Here is a 17,312-nt window from a genome sequence, read left to right as displayed (position 1 = left end):
GCTGGGTGAGATTCACCAAAATCACTGGACACCTTTGCTTCGGAATGAGACCACGCTCACCGTGCAGTATAGTGCATCCCAGGACTTATAACTGGAAATTTGTAGCTTTGGACCCGCACCCATTTCACCCACCCCTAATCCTTCCTCTGGTAACCACCAATCTGTTTTCTGTAACCGTGAGGTCAGTTTTTGTCATGTGTTGTTTTTTTTTTAATTCCGCATATGAGATCATACGGTGTTTGTCTTTCTCTGACTTATTTTACTTGGCATAATACCCTCTAGGTCCATCCATGTTGTCACAGATGGCAAGATTTCCTTTTCTATGGCTGACTAGTATTTGTGTGTGTGTGTGCGTGTGCGTGTGTGTTACATTTTTCTTTATTGATTCATCCATCAATGGACACTCAGTTTGCTTCCATATCTTGGCTATTTAAATGCTGCTGTAAACATGGGGGTGCATATATCTTTCCATGTTAGTGTTTTCATTTTCTTCAGAAGTGGAATTGCTGGATCATATCATAGTTTAATTTTTTAAATATTTATTTATTTATTTGGCTGCGCCAGGTCTTAGTTGCGGAACGTGGGATCTTTAGTTGCGGCATGCAGAATATAGTTCCCCGACCAGGAATGGAACCCAGGCCCCCTGCATTGGGAGCACAGAGTCTTAACCACTGACCTCCCAGGAAGTCCCTAATTTTTAACTCTTTTTTTCATTTATTTATTTATTTATTTATTTATTTATTTATTTATTTATTTATTTTTGGCTGTGTTGGGTCTTCGTTTCTGTGCGAGGGCTTTCTCTAGTTGTGGCGAGCAGGGTCCACTCTTCATCGCAGTGCGCGGGCCTCTCACTATCGCGGCCTCTTTTGTTGCGGAGCACAGGCTCCAGACGCGCAGGCTCAGTGGCCATGGCTCACAGGCCCAGTTGCTCCACGGCATGTGGGATCTTCCCAGACCAGGGCTCGAACCCATGTCCCCTGCATTGGCAGGCAGATTTTCAACCACTGCACCACCAGGGAAGCCCCCTAATTTTTAACTTTTTGAGGAACCTCCAGACTGTTCTCCATAGTGGCTGTACCAATTTACATTCCCACCAACAATGCACAAGGGTTCCCTTTTCTTCACATCTTTGCCAACATTTGTTATTTCTTGTCTTTTTAATGATGGCCATTCTGACAGTGTCAGGTGACATCTCATTGTGGCTTTGATTTGTATTTTCCTGGTGATGAGTGATGTTGAGCATCTTTTCATGTACCTGTTGGCATTTGTATGTCTTCTTTAGAGAAACATCTCTTCAGATCTTCTGCTCATTTTTTAAATAAGATTGGGTTTTTTTTCCTATTGAGTTGTTTGAGTTTATTATATTTTGGATATTAACCCCTTGTTAGACGTTTTCTCCCATTTGATAGGTTGCCTTCTCATTTTGTTGATGGATTCCTTTGCTGTGCAGAAGCATCTTAGTTTGATGTAGTCCCTCTTGTTTGTTGTTTATGCTTTTGTTGCCTTTGTTTTTGGTGTCACATCCAAAAAAATCATCAGCAGGACCCATTCGCAGAACTTACTGCCTATGTTTTCTTCTAGAAATTTTATGGTTTTAGGTTTTATGTTCAAGTCTTCAATCCATTTTGAGTTAACTTTTGTGTACTGGGTGCCATTTTGAAATATCCACAAGACAAGGAGAACAAGGATGAAATCACTGTCCTCCTTCTGATTTTCAAGACAGTGGATAGGTATTTTTCTAAAGCTCCTGAGACTCCACTAGGACCCGGTGGCCACAGGCAGCTTCCATGCTGGGTCAGCTGTCAGAGGTGCCTGTGCTGCGACTGTCCAGATCCTGAGCTTCTGGGAGGGAAACAGAGCCTTTGGAGAGAGACTTGGGAAGGGGGTGGGCTGTGAGGGGCGGGTGAGAAAGAAAAAGGCAGATCTCCGGGCTGTTCAGATGAACCTCAGAAGAGCAGCGCAGGCAGGACCAGCACTGGTCACCAAGCCACAGCAGCCCTCCTTCCACAGGCTCTCCAAGTGGGGAGAAACCTGCCGTTTTCCGTCTGGGACTGTCTCTGTGGTTTTTCAACCAGATTTAATCTTTTAAAAATGTGATAACCATGGGCTTCCCTGGTGGCGCAGCGGTTGGGAGTCCACCTGCCGATGCAGGGGACGCGCGTTCATGCCCCGGTCCGGGAAGATCCCACATGCCGCGGAGCGGCTGGGCCCGTGAGCCATGGCCGCTGAGCCTGCGCACCCGGAGCCTGCGCGTCTGGAGCCTGTGCTCCGCAACAGGAGAGGCTGCAACAGTGAGAGGCCCGCGTACCGCAAAAAAAAAAAAAAATGTGATAACCAAAATAAAGGGATTAATTTTCCCCATCACCCTTTTTCCCTTCCTTGGCCAGATCCTGGTTTTAATGGGAGTTTCCAGAGTGTTGAACCCAATGCTCCTCAAAAAGAATTTTTGCTCTTGTTGACTCCTTGATTTGGGGTTTGCTTGAAGGTCTGTTTTAACAAGTTTCTGAATCAAAGTCCGGTCTGTTCCAGTCTGTTTCAGGCAGAGAGGCTGGGAAATGAAAATAGCAGTCTGGGTAGTGGAGCCAGAACACCCAACCTGCCATAGCGCGGTCCCGGCAGGAGGCGCCTGGCCTGCTGCGGGGGTGAGGGGGGGTATTGCCCAGGCGAAGGAGGGAAGGCAGCCGTGTGAGAACTGCCTTTGGGGGAATCCTCCCATTGAGGTTGTTGATGCCAACAACGCCCCGGCTCTGTGGGGGGTTCTTCTACCTCGGAGACAAACGGTGTTCAGCTGAGTCCAGGCCTTCCATTCTTGGCTTCAGTCTTCAGTCATTTGCTTCCGTTAAATGTACCAAATTCCAAAATCATCTCCAATGATGACCAGTACTTTTAGACAGAGCAGGACTCTTTTTTTTTTTAGTGTTTGTTTATTTTTACTTGTTGACAGTTTGCTTTATTTATTAATTTATTTATGGCTGTGTTGGGTCTTCATTTCTGTGCGAGGGCTTTCTCTAGTTGTGGTGAGCGGGGGCCACTCTTCATCGCGGTGCGTGGGCCTCTCTCTATCGCGGCGTCTCTTGTTGCAGAGCACAGGCTCCAGACGCGCAGGCTCAGTAGCTGTGGCTCACGGGCCTAGTTGCTCCGCAGCATGTGGGATCTTCCCAGACCAGGGCTCAAACCCATGTCCCCTGCATTGGCAGGCAGATTCTCAACCACCTCACATCTTGTTTTCTGAAGAGCACTTAGAGGAACTTCAAATAAGGTCCTGCACTTACCCCTGAGAAACAGAGTTGCCCGTTTCCTTCCAGAAAGGTACCAGTAAGTCAGATTTTGCTCTCCTTTTTAAAATCTTATGTAGATTACAACAACAGTATCTTTTATCCATGCGCACCTTTTGGAAATCCTGGATTGGTCAGGCTGCCCTTCCTCAGACAGAACCGACGCTGCCTTTCACCAGGGGTTTGCTTTTCTGAAACCTTCAGTAATTCTACCCTTTAGAAGCAACCACTTAATAAGTTTCTTGAATATGTAACTCCCTACAATCTCTTAGGAAAGTTTCAATACCCTACAGTTTATTCCAGGCTTTCCCAGGGATGTAACAGTGTCTGTCCTTGGTAATCCTGTGCAGCACTTTGCTCCACCGCTGTTTCCCTGTGATGCCCTAATTTCCTTGAAGGCAGGAATCATGTTTTACTCATCTTGTCCGCACAGGTGTCTCAGAGCAGTTGGCAAATGTGTGAACGATGAATCAGTGGGTACCCTGTATCCTCACCTGGACAGCTCTGCCTCAAGTCCCTCTTGACCATATTAATCAGGACTCACCAAGCCCTGCCATGGTAACAGACAACCTCAGAAAACCTCTGTGGGTTAAAAAAGCAAAGCTTCACTACTTGCCCAGGTTCATCCCTCACAAGCTAACAGAGGCGCTGCTTCGTCAATTCACCAGCTCAATCAGTTTCACCCTCAGTCCCATGGAGAAAGAATCTCCCACATCTGCAGCGTTGCCAGCCTCATGGCAGAGGGAAAGATGCTGGGACATTGCACCAGCTCTTAGAAGTGTAGTCGATTTACAATATTATGTTAGCTTCAGGTGTACAGCATGGTGATTCAGTATTTTTGCAGATTATACTCCATTATAGGTTATTACAAGATAATATTTATAAGTCCCTGTGCTCTACAATAAATCCTTGTTGCTTATCTATTTTATGTATAGTAGTTTGTATCTGTTGATCCCATACCCCTAATTTGTCCCTCCCCCTTTCCCTCTCCCCTTTGGTAACCACAGGTTTGTTTTCTATGTGGAAGTCTATTGCTTTTTTTTAAATAGATTCATTCGTATTATTTTTTAGATTCCACATGTAAATGATATCATACAATATTTATCTTTCTCTGACTTACTTCACTAAATATAATATTCTCCATCCACGTCGCTGCAAATGACATTATTTCATTCTTCTTTATGGCTGAGTAATATTCCATTGTGTGTGTGTGTGTGTGTGTGTGTGTGTGTGTGTGTGTGTGTGTATCTTAATCCAGTCATCTGTTGATGGGCACTTGGGTTGCTTCAATGTCTTAGCTATTATAAATAGTGGTGCTATGAACATTGGGGTGCATGTATCTTTTTGAATTAGTGTTTTCATTTTTTTCCAGATACATACCCAGGAGTAGAATTGCTGGATCATATGGTAGCTCTATTTTTAGTTTTTTGAGGAACCTCCATTGTTTTCCATAGTGGCTGCACCAATTTACATTCCCACCAACAGTGTAGGAAGGTTCCCTTTTCTCCACATCCTCACCAGCATTGGTTATTTGTAGACTTTTTGATGATCGCCATTCTGACTGGTGTGAGGTGATATCTCATTGCAGTTTTGATTTGCTTTTCTCTAATAATTAACAATGTTGAGCATCTTTTCATGTGCCAGTTGGTCACCTGTATGTCTTCTTTGTAGAAATGTCTAGTCAGGTCTTCTGCCCATTTTTTGAATGAGTTGTTTGTCTTTTCAACATTGAGTTGTATGAGCTGTTTGTATATTTTGGAGATTAACCCTTGTCGGTCACATCATTAGCAAATATGTTCTCCCACTCTGTAGGTTGTTTTCTCGTTTTGTCAATGGTTTCCTTTGCTATGCAAAAGCTTTTCAGTTTAATTTGGTTCCATTTGTTCATTTTTGCTTTTATTCCTTTTGCCTTAGGAGACTGATCCAAGAAAATATTTTGTTTTAAATAGTTCCAGTTAAGAAATTGAATTGGAGGGACTTCCCTGGCAGTCTAGTGGTTAAGACTCTGCACTCTCAATGCAGTGGGCACGGGTCCGATCCCCGGTCAGGGAACCAAAATCCTGCATGCCACACAGAGTGACCTAAAAAACAAAAAAAAAAAAGAAAGAAAGAAAGAAAGAAAGAAATTGAATTAGAACTATCATCTCCTGATAAACTCCGAATTGTCTTTCTCATTTTTCCCTCATTATTACTTAGCCCAGGGCCTGTTCTGTTGAATGGAATTAAGTAAATATTTAAAATCTCTAGGTCAAGAATTAGCAAATTATAATTTATAATTAGCAAATTATAAATTTCCACAGGCCAAATTCAGTGATCATCTGCTTTTGTAAATAAAGTTTTAATGAAACGCAGCCACAGATGCTCATCTAAGAATTATCCGCTCTCCTGCTGTAACAATTGAGCTGAGTCATGGGCACAGCTGTGTGGCCCACAAAGGGAAACATCCACAAACCCCTGCCCACTCCATCCATGTAAGATCAGTCGCGCCAGGAACTAAAGCTTGAAGAACACACTAAATTCTCTTGTTACTTTTCCTCACACAAATTTCATGAAACTGGATTTTTACAACAAAAACAGGCCATGCTAAGCCATTCTTCAATGTCTTAATTATAGAAATTGTAATTTACTATATGCCAGTGAATGGGAATCAGCAGCCCAAAATGTACATACTGACTTACACACTTTATGTACCTTCTCAGAGCTGAGAAATATCTATTGGAAAAATGTACTGTCGGAGCTCCCCATTCTGAGAGGGAAAAAAAAAGAGTGCTTTTCAAGGTTAGCAGTTTACTGCTGCAAGGTCAATTTTGCGGGTTAATTTTGCTTGAAACTAAGCATATTACAAACATTTAACATGTCTTCCTGACCTGGAACCAATCAGGGGCCAAGCTTTGAAAACTCTAAGGAATGGCATCCAGTTTCAAAGTGTAATTACGGGCTTTGTAATTAATTGCCCATTACCACTGAGTCACAAGAAGTACAGTCCAGACCAGACAGGTCCTTATATTAATACACAGAAAATACTCAGCCTCAGTTTGAGCCCTCACAAAGCATATCTTCTGGCTGAACAAGGTCACCAGCTGCACCCCCAGGAAGTGGGAAACACCAGAGAACGGCACCTGCTCTTTGCATCGCGGGATTCGAGCTGGATGGTCCAGGAGGAAGGAAGCTTCAAATCTCAGCCTCGACTGGAGAGCTGGCGAAAAGGGGATGATTCGAAAGGGAGCAGAGGATCGAAGAGGACGAACAGAAACATCTGGATGGTCCAAGTGCCAGGAGAGGAAGGAGGCCCCGGCGCCAGCAAGCCCTGCCCAGCTGCAGACAGTTTACCGATGCCGAGGTTCGGGTTGCCGGCAGGCTCACCCCGCTGGGCTCCCCCACCGCCTCCTGGGACCTCTGCTTTCCTGAGACAAGTGCAGGTTCTCGTCTCCAGGGTCGCTTCCTGGTCGTGGGTCTTCCAGGCCTGGGGAGCTTGCACCCTCGATGCATCGCTTCCGGGAGGGAGAGGAGCACGGCTCGGCTCAGGATGAGCGAGAAAGGAAAGAGCGTGAGTGCAAGCGGAGCGGGCCTGACCCTAGATCTTAGCAACGCAGAACCCAGGTTTTAGTTTCTTCTGGAAACGGACTCTAACCCTCAGATGCTCTGAGATCCTGGGGCGCTGCCAGCTTCCCAGCTGTCTGAACCTCACCACCTGGAGTATCATTACCAAGACTAAGGCGCCCTCACCCCACTTTCTAACTGTGCAAACCCCCAAAACACGCCTGACTAGGAGGGGTGAGTAACGGTCAGCCTGGGCCTTGGCGCCGGAGGCTTGGGAAGCAGCCGCCTGGAGTGCAAGTGACCGCAGCCCAAGATGCTCACGGGTTCTCACGAGCTGCTGAAACGCATACAAAGGACAAACAGGCAAATTTCACAAGAAATCGGTGTTAATTCTTGGAATGAGAGATGGGGCATGAGTCACGACAGGCTAGACTAAGCTGGCTGGAAAGAGGAATCACTGTTTCCTAGTCTCCCCACAGCCTCGTCTTGTTTGAACTGCAGGGCTCCACTGAGGGCCAGTGAGGGGCTGGGACTCCGGACTACCAGGGGTCTCAGTCGTTTGCAGAGCTGGACACACACCAAGGCAGGAGTCCAGATCCACCAGCTGCCCACGGGACAGCGGGATGTCAGGTCTCCAGGGGAGCCGTAGCGAAACCTGGGGTCTGTCCCAGAGGACACAGTGTGTTTTGGTTTATAAAGAGCAACCGTGTGTGAGATTCTCTGTCATTTTATTTGCCAATTTGCTGAGCCTTTCGAGATTACATGTTCCCCAGCGACCTTTCACACCTGCTAATGAATTCAGTAAAGCACTTACTGGTGACTTCATATGGCCTAATTGTGATAATAACTTTACATGATTAAATGTAATCAAATGCCATATCATTGATGAAGCCATGTGTTTTCTTTTCTTTTTTAGTTTTATTTTTTAGTCTTTTTTTAACATCTTTATTACAGTATAATTGCTTTACAATGGTGTGTCAGTTTCTGCTTTATAACAAAGTAAATCAGTCATACATATACATATGTCCCCATATCTCTTCCCTCTTGCGTCTCCCTCCCTCCCTCCCACCTTCCCTATCCCACCCCTCTAGCTGGTCACAAAGCACGGAGCTGATCTCCCTGTGCTATGCGGCTGCTTCCCACTAGCTATCCATTTTACGTTTGGCAGTGTATATATGTCCATGCCACTCTCTCACTTTGTCCCAGCTTACTCTTCCCCCTCCCCATATCCTCAAGTCCATTTTCTAGTAGGTCTGCATGTTTATTCCCATCTTGCCCGTAGGTTCTTCTGATGATTTTCTTTCTTTTTTTTTTTTATATTCCATATATATATGTTAGCATATGGTATTTGTTTTTCTCTTTCTGACTTACTTCACTCTGTATGACAGCCTCTAGGTCCATCCACCTCACTACAAATAACTCAGTTTCGTTCCTTGTTATGGCTGAGTAATATTCCATTGTATATATGTGCCATATCTTCTTTATCCATTCATCTGTTGATGGACACTTAGGTTGCTTCCATGTCCTGGCTATTGTAAATAGAGCGGCAATGAACATTTTGGTACATGACTCTTTTTGAATTATGGTTTTCTCAGGGTATATGCCCAGGAGTGGGGTTGCTGGGTCATATGGTAGTTCTATTTTCAGTTTTTTAAGGAACCTTCATACTGTTCTTCATAGTGGCTGTATCAATTTACATTCCCACCAACAGTGCAAGAAGGTTCCGTTTTCTCCACACCCTCTCCAGCATTTATTGTTTGTAGAGTTTTTGATGATGGCCATACTGACCAGTGTGAGATGATATCTCATTGTAGTTTTGATTTGCATTTCTCTAATGATTAATGATGTTGAGCATTCTTTCATGTGTTTGTTGGCAATCTCTATATCTTCTTTGGAGAAATCTCTATTTAGGTCTTCTGCACATTTTTGGATTGGGTTGTTTGTTTTTCTTGATATTGAGCTGCATGAGTTGCTTGTATGTTTTGGAGATTAATCCTTTGTCAGTTGCTTCATTTGCAAATATTTTCTCCCATTCTGAGGATCGTCTTTTCGTCTTGTTTATGGTTTCCTTTGCTGTGCAAAAGCTTTTAAGTTTCATTAGGTCCCATTTGTTTATTTTTGTTTTTATTTCCGTTTCTCTAGGAGGTGGGTCAAAAAGGATCTTTCTGTGATTTATGTCATAGAGTGTTCTGCCTATGTTTTCCTCTAAGAGTTTGATGGTGTCTGGCCTTACATTTAGGTTTTAATCCATTTTGAGTTTATTTTTGTGTATGGTGTTAGGGAGTGTTCTAATTTCATTCTTTTATATGTAGCTGTCCAGTTTTCCCAGCACCACTTATTGAAGAGGCTGTCTTTTCTCCACTGTATATTCTTGCCTCCTTTATCAAAGATAAGGTGACCATATGTGCGTGGGTTTATCTCTGGGCTTTCTATCCTGTTCCATTGATCTATATTTCTATTTTTGTGCCAGTACCATACTGTCTTGATTACTGTACCTTTGTAATATAGTCTGAAGTCAGGGAGCCTGATTCCTCCAGCTCCGTTTTTCTTTCTCAAGATTGCTTTGGCTATTCGGGGTCTTTTTTGTCTCCATACAAATTGTGAAATTTTTTGTTCTAGTTCTGTGAAAAATGCCAGTGGTAGTTTGATAGGGATTGCATTGAATCTGTAGATTGCTTTGGGTAGTAGAGTCATTTTCACAATGTTGATGTTTCCAATCCAAGAACATGGTATATCTCTCCATCTATTTGTATCATCTTTAATTTCTTTCATCAGTGTCTTATAATTTTCTGCATACAGGTCTTTTGTCTCCTTAGGTAGGTTTATTCCTAGGTATTTTATTCTTTTTGTTGCAATGGTAAATGGGAGTGTTTTCTTAATTTCACTTTCAGATTTTTCATCATTAGTGTATAGGAATGCAAGAGATTTCTCTGCATTAATTTTGTATCCTGCTACTTTACCAAATTCATTGATTAGTTCTAGTAGTTTTCTGGTAGCATCCTTAGGATTCTCTATGTATAGTATCACGTCATCTGCAAACAGTGACAGCTTTACTTCTTCTTTTCCAATTTGGATTCCTTTTACTTCTTTTTCTTCTCTGATTACTGTGGCTAAAACTTCCAAAACTATTTTGAATAAGAGTGGTGAGAGTAGGCAACCTTGTCTTGTTCCTGATCTTAGTGGAAATGGTTTCAGTTTTTCACCATTGAGGACAATGTTGGCTGTGGGTTTGTCATATATGGCCTTTATTATGTTGAGGAAAGTTCCCTCTATGCCTACTTTCTGGAGGGTTTTTTATTATAAATGGGTGTTGAATTTTGTTGAAAGCTTTTTCTGCATCGATTGAGATGATCATATGGTTTTTCTCCTTCAATTTGTTAATATGCTGTATCACGTTGATTGATTTGCGTATATTGAAGAATCCTTGCATTCCTGGGATAAACCCCACTTGATCATAGTGTATGATCCTTTTAATGTGCTGTTGGATTTTGTTTGCTAGTATTTTGTTGAGGATTTTTGCATCTATGTTCATCAGTGATATTGGCCTGTAGTTTTCTTTCTTTGTGACATCTTTGTCTGGTTTTGGTATCAGAGTGATGGTGGCCTCATAGAATGAATCTGGGAGTGTTCCTCCTTCTGCTATAGTTTGAGAAGGATAGGTGTTAGCTCTTCTCTAAATGTTTCATAGAATTCGCCTGTGAAACCATCTGGTCCTGGGCTTTTCTTTGTTGGAAGATTTTTAATCACAGTTTCAATTTCAGTGCTTGTGATTGGTCTGTTCATATTTTCTATTTCTTCCTGGTTCAGTCTTGGAAGGTTGTGCGTTTCCAAGAATTTGTCCATTTCTTCCAGGTTGTTGATTTTATTGGCATAGAGTCGCTTGTAGTAATCTCTCATGATCCTTTGTATTTCTGCAGTGTCAGTTGTTACTTCTCCTTTTTCATTTCTAATTCTGTTGATTTGAGTCTTCTCCCTTTTTTTCTTGATAAGTCTGGCTAATGGTTTATCAATTTTGTTTATCTTCTCAGAGAACCAGCTTTTAGTTTTATTGATCTTTGCTATCGTTTCCTTCATTTCTTTTTCATTTATTTCTGATCTGATCTTTATGATTTCTTTCCTTCTGCTAACTTTGGGGTTTTTTGTTCTTCTTTCTCTAATTGCTTCAGGTATAAGGTTAGGTTGTTTATTTGAGATGTTTCTTGTTTCTTAAGGTAGGCTTGTATAGCTATAAACTTCCCTCTTAGAACTGCTTTTGCTGCATCCCATAGGTTTTGGGTAGTTGTGTTTTCATGGTCATCTGTTTCTAGGTATTTTTTGATTTCCTCTTTGATTTCTTCAGTGATCTCTTGGTTATTAAGTAGGGTGTTGTTTAGCCTCCATGTGTTTGTAGTTCTTACAGATTTTTTCCTGTAATTGATACCTAGTCTCATAGCATTGTGGTCGGAAAAGATAGTGATACAATTTCAATTTCCTTAAATTTACCAAAGCTTGATTTGTGACCCAAGATATGATCTATCCTGGAGAATATTCCATGAGCACTTGAGAAAAATGTGTATTCTGTTGTTTTTGGATGGAATGTCCTATAAATATCAATTAAGTCCATCTTGTTTAATGAATCATTTAAAGCTTGTGTTTCCTTATTTATTTTCATTTTGGATGATCTATCCATTGGTGAAAGTGGGGTGTTAAAGTCCCCTACTATGATTGTGTTACTGTCGATTTCCCCTTTTATGGCTGTTAGTATTTGCCTTATGTATTGAGGTGTTCCTATGTTGGGTGCATAAATATTTACAATTGTTATATCTTCTTCTTGGATTGATCCCTTGATCATTATGTAGTGTCCTTCATAGTCTCTTGTAATAGTCTTTGTTTTAAAATCTACTCTGTCTGATATGAGAATTGCTACTCCAGCTTTCTTTTGATTTCCATTTGCATGGAATATCTTTTTCCATCCCCTCACTTTCAGTCTGTATGTGTCCCTAGGTCTGAAGTGGGTCTCTTGTAGATAGCATATATACGGTCTTGTTTTTGTATCCATTCAGCCAGCCTATGTCTTTTGGTTGAGGCATTTAATCCATTTACATTTAAGGTAATTATTGATATGTATGTTCCTATTCTCATTTTCTTAATTGTTTTGGGTTTATTATTAGAGGTCTTTTCCTTCTCTTGTGTTTCCTGCCTAGAGAAGTTCCTTTAGCATTTGTTGTAAAGGTGGTTTGGTGGTGCTGAATTCTCTTAGCTTTTGCTTGTCTGTAAAGCTTTTAATTTCTCCATCAAATCTGAATGAGATCCTTGCTGGGTAGCGTAATCTTGGTTGTAGGTTTTTCTTTTTCATCACTTTAAATATGTCCTGCCACTCCCTTCTGGCTTGCAGAGTTTCTGCTGAAAGATCAGCTGTTAACCTTATGGGGATTCCCTTATGTGTTACTTGTTGTTTTTCCCTTGCTGCTTTTAATATTTGTTCTTTGTATTTAATTTTTGATAGTTTGATTAATATGTGTCTTGGCGTGTTTCTCCTTGGATTTATCCTGTATGGGACTCTCTGTGCTTCCTGGACTTGATTAACTATTTCCTTTCCCATATTAGGGAAGTTTTCAACTATAATCTCTTCAAATATTTTCTCAGTCCCTTTCTTTTTCTCTTCTTTTTCTGGGACCCCTATAATTCAAGTGTTGGTGTGTTTAATACTGTCCCAGAGGTCTCTGAGACTGTCCTCAATTCTTTCCATTCTTTTTTCTTTATTATGCTCTGCGGTAGTTATTTCCACTATTTTATCTTCCAGGTCACTTATCCGTTCTTCTGCCTCAGTTATTCTGCTACTGATCCCTTCTAGAGAATTTTAAATTTCATTTATTGTGTTGTTCATCTCTGTTTGTTTGCCCTTTAGTTCTTCTAGGTCCTTGTTAAACGTTTCTTGTATTTTTTCCATTCTATTTCCAAGATTTTGTATCATCTTTACTATCATTATTCTGAATTCTTTTTCAGATAGACTTCCTATTTCCTCCTCATTTGTTAGGTCTGGTGGGTTTTTACCTTGCTCCTTCATCTGCTGTGTGTTTCTCTGTCTTCTCATTCTGTTTAACTTACTGTGTTTGGGGTCTCCTTTTCATAGGCTGCAGGTTCATAGTTTCCGTTGTTTTTGGTGTCTGTCCCCAGTGGCTAAGGTTGGTTCAGTGGGTTGTGTAGGCTTCCTGGTGGAGGGGACTAGTGCCTGTGTTCTGGTGGATGAGGCTGGATCTTGTCTTTCTGGTGGGCAGGTCCACATCTGGTGGTGTGTTTTGGAGTTTCTGTGGTCTTATTATGATTTTAGGCAGCCTCTGTGCTAATGGATGGGGTTGTGTTCCTGACTTGCTAGTTGTTTGGCATAGGGTGTCCAGCATTGTAGCTTGCTGGTCGTTGAGTGGAGCTGGGTCTTGGCGTTGAGATGGAGATCTCTGGGAGATTTTCACCGTTTGGTATTACGTGGTGCTGGGAGGTCTCTTGTGGACCAGTGTCCTGAACTTGGTTCTCCCACCTCAGTGGCCCAGCCCTGACACATGGCTGGAGCACCAAGAGCCTGTCCTCCACATGGTTCAGAATAAAAGGGAGAAAAAAAAGAAAGAAAGAAAGAAAGAAGAAGATAAAATAAAATAAAGTAGAATAAAATAAAGTTATTAAAATAAAAAAAATTATTATGAAAAAAATTTTTTTATGTAATAGAAAAAAAAAGGACAGACAGGACCCTGGAACAAATGGTAAAAGCAAAGCTATACAGACAAAATCACGCACAGAAGCATACACATACACACTCACAGAAAGAGAAAAAGGGAAATATATATATATATCATTGCTCCCAATGTACATCTCCTCAATTTGGGGTGATTCGTTGTCTATTCATGTATTCCACAGATGCAGGTACATCAAGTTGATGGTGGAGATTTAATCCACTGCTCCCGAGGCTGCTGGGAGAGATTTCCCTTTCTCTTCTTTGTTCGCACAGCTCCTGGGGTTCAGCTTTGGATATGGCCCCGCCTCTGCGTGTAGGTCGCCTGAGGGCGTCTGTACTTCGCTCAGACAGGATGGGGTTAAAGGAGCAGCTGCTTCGGGGGCTCTGGCTCACTCAGGCCGCGGCAGGGGGGGGGGGGGGGAGGGAGGGGCACGGAGTACAGGGCGAGCCTGCGGCGGCAGAGGCCAGCATGACGTTGCACCAGCCTGAGGCGCGCCGTGCGTTCTCCCGGGGAAGTCGTCCCTGGATCGCGGGACCCTGCCAGTGGCGGGCTGCACAGGCTCCCTGGAGGGGCGGTGTGGAGAGTGACCTGTGCTTGCACACAGGCTTCTTGGTGGCGGCAGCAGCAGCCTTAGCGTCTCATGCCCATCTCTGGGATCCGCGCTGATAGGCGCAGCTCGCGCCCGTGTCTGGAGCTCCTTTAAGCGGTGCTCTGAATCCCGTCTCCTCGCGCACCAGGAAACAAAGAGGGAAGAAAAAGTCTCTTGCCTCTTCGGCAGGTCCAGGCTTTTCCCTGGACTCCCTGCCGGCCAGCCGTGGCGCACTAACCCCCTGTAGGCTGTTTTCACGCTGCCAACCCCAGTTCTCTCCCTGGGATCCGACCGAAGCCCGAGCCTCAACTCCCAGACCCGCCTGCCCCGGCGGGTGAGCAGACAAGCCTCTCGGACTGGTGAGTGCCGATTGGCACTTATCCTCTGTGCAGGAATTCCCCCGCTTTCCCCTCCGCCCCCCTGTTGCTGTGCTCTCCTCCGCGGCTGCGAAGCTCCCCGCCTCCGCCACCCACAGTCTCCGCCCGCGAAGGGGCTTCCTAGTGTGTGGAAACCTTTCCTCCTTCACAGCTCCCTCCCACTGGTGCAGGTGCCGTCCCTATCCTTTTGTCTCTGTTTATTCTTTTTTCTTTTGCCCTACCCAGGTACGTGGGGAGTTTCTTGCCTTTTGGGAGGTCTGAGGTCTTCTGCCAGCGTTCAGTAGGTGTTCTGTAGGAGTTGTTCCACGCGTAGATGTATTTCTGATGTATTTGTGGGGAGGAAGATGATCTCCGCGTCTTACTCTTCCGCCATCTTGAAGCTCCCAAGCCATGTGTTTTCTGCTGATGAAATTCATAGATGAGATGTCACAGCCCATATGTTCACTTCAACTGACTTTCCAGGGTCTTCTGCGTTTCCACAAAGTTACATAATCGGAAAATTAATCTTCCAGCAGCTTCCAGCCGGTCGTCACACTGGGGTCTGAAAGGCGGAGCAGCCACCAGACTGTCAGCCCAGGAGCTCCACTGGGTGAAGGTGAGGAGGGCTGAGGCTGCCTCCTCACGTCTCCTTGCCTATGATGAGCTGACTCTCCCTGCATCTTATCCTCCTGGACCCAGCACCTCCTTTGGAGTCCCACGCCCACTGCTCCAACTCAAGTCCACGTTCTAGAACACCATGTAAGTAACAGAGCCAAAGACATATCCGATCGATATGACCAAACAAGAACTGACACTGGTGATAAGGGGTGGGGGGGAGGTTACAGCACACGCCGAGGCTGCTGGAAAAGAAGGGAATTCTTAATATGCAGTGGAATGGATGAACCTGGAGGACATATGCCCAGGGAAATGAGCCATCACAGGACAAGCACACATGATCCCACTCACATGGGGCATCTGAAAGGGTCACATTCATGGGATCAGGGACTGGAACGGTGGGCATCAGGGCTGGGGAGGTGGAAGTGGGGAGGGACGTTAGTCAGAGAGGCAGGAGCCGAACCGTACATGGTGCCCGGAGTCGACAACACTGGAGTGGGGAGCCCGGCACCCGGCTGAGGCTGGCTGCTCCCACCTCAGACCAGATGCTCTCAGGTGCCTGGCAGGGCAACTGTGTTGACTCTGTTAGGAAATCCATGGGCTTCCTTACAGGAGGTTACCTGTGAAGGTCTGTTTTTAGCTTCCCCCGTACCGTTTGCATAATTCTGGCACTTCCTGGCATTCTCTCCCCTTGGGGTGCTGGCTTCTCCCTGTTCTGCCCACGGAGATGTTAGGCCTGCAACTGGCTTCCCCTTCAAAGGTCTCATTAAATACACCTGTCCCCCTTCACGGCGCAGCCCCAAGGGATTGTGTTTGTCTTGTTTCCCTAATTGGCAGGTTGCGTTCCTGCTGGGGAGATGCAGCGTTTAGAAGGATTAAGCAGGATTGGTTTTCAGTCCCTTTGGTACATTGTCCAAAGGCATCTTTGCGTTTACTTTCGATTTCACAAGCTGCTTCTTGCTGTTTAAACAGATGATTGTCCAGTAGGAAGTTTCAGCTGCAGCTGCTTCCTGCTTTGAATCCCAGCCTCACAGAGTTTATTTAAGTAAGATTTTTCTCAACCTGTGAAGCACAATTCCGAAGGCACAGAGGAGAAGCAATGTCTGCACCTCATCTATACAATGTGGTCGAGTGCCAAGTGCCACAGAATGTCCCGCAGAGGCCACGGGGGAGTGACCCCTGGGGAAACGGTGCTCCAAGTTTGATGTACTGTAACGTCGTAGGAAAGAGAAAGAAGTGCCACAAATGAGGTCTTGTCACGGATGGAGCTAGTGTAACCCTGGGAGACAGGAGGCTGCGGAAGAGCCTCCTGGGGAGGGGTCGGAGGTACTGAGACGGCTGAAGAATAGAAGGAAGAAGATACAGATGCAGAAATGCCCTCTGGCCGAGTCAGCAAGGAGGGCACCGCCAGGTGAGCCGCTGACATTGTTCTCAGTTATGCATGCGTATGACATGCGTTATATATTTTAGGTTATCATATGTATAGTTATGTATGTATATGTATATATATGTATAGTTATGTATGTATGTATACTTCTGTAGCAGATTATGTAACAATTTGTATTATCTAGTATTTAGTATGTAATTATATATTACATATGGTATATGACATATAGAATGTATTAAATATTCCATATATTCTATATAATATGTAGAATACTATATATGCAATATAATGTATACTATATTGTATATAAAGTATATTGAATATAAAATATTTAGTATATATAGCATAATAGTATATAGTATTATAGTTACATATGTTATAACCATAATATATAGCTATACTATATATAGTATATAGTATTCTATATAGTTCTATATTATATATTTTCTATGATATATAATCTATGTGTAAATATATGGATATAAAATATTTTTTAAATACATTATTTTAAAAAATAAATGGAGAAAACTACAAATATTATACATTTGATCTTTCCAACAAAGAGCAGCAGATTAAGAATCCAATAAAAGCTAGAAGGAGTTCTGGCTCTCTTTAATCAGCTGTGGAGTATTGGAAAAATCAGTTAAGCTCCCTGGTCCAGTCTTGTCAGTAATTGAAAGATTAGCTGGTGCCCCTTAGGGGCCCTTCCTGAGCTTTCCTACGGAGTTTGGTCCAATGCAGGGCATTCAGACCCATGATTAAGCATTCGAGAAGCTGCCTTCGGCTGGTTCCTTGGGTGTGGATCACCTCTGTCCCTGCCCAAGGCCCACAAGGACCCCGCCC

The 17,312-nt window shown here is 43.6% G+C and overlaps 1 long non-coding RNA gene across 1 annotated transcript in view; it reads left to right on the top strand.

The window, feature by feature from the left end:
• LOC109547641 (uncharacterized) overlaps window positions 1-17,312 on the top strand; it is a 66,456-nt gene that overhangs the window by 36,368 nt on the left and 12,776 nt on the right. The window contains exons 4-5 of the long non-coding RNA XR_012328970.1: window positions 15,001-15,226; window positions 16,055-16,493. This is a non-coding gene — a long non-coding RNA (uncharacterized lncRNA). The remainder of the gene's footprint in view (window positions 1-15,000; window positions 15,227-16,054; window positions 16,494-17,312) is intronic.

The sequence above is a fragment of the Tursiops truncatus genome, chromosome 21 (assembly GCF_011762595.2).
Source record: "Tursiops truncatus isolate mTurTru1 chromosome 21, mTurTru1.mat.Y, whole genome shotgun sequence".
NCBI lineage: Eukaryota > Metazoa > Chordata > Mammalia > Artiodactyla > Delphinidae > Tursiops > Tursiops truncatus.
The sequence above is the reverse complement of the archived record's forward strand: the minus strand, read 5'-3'. Positions and strand labels throughout refer to the sequence as shown.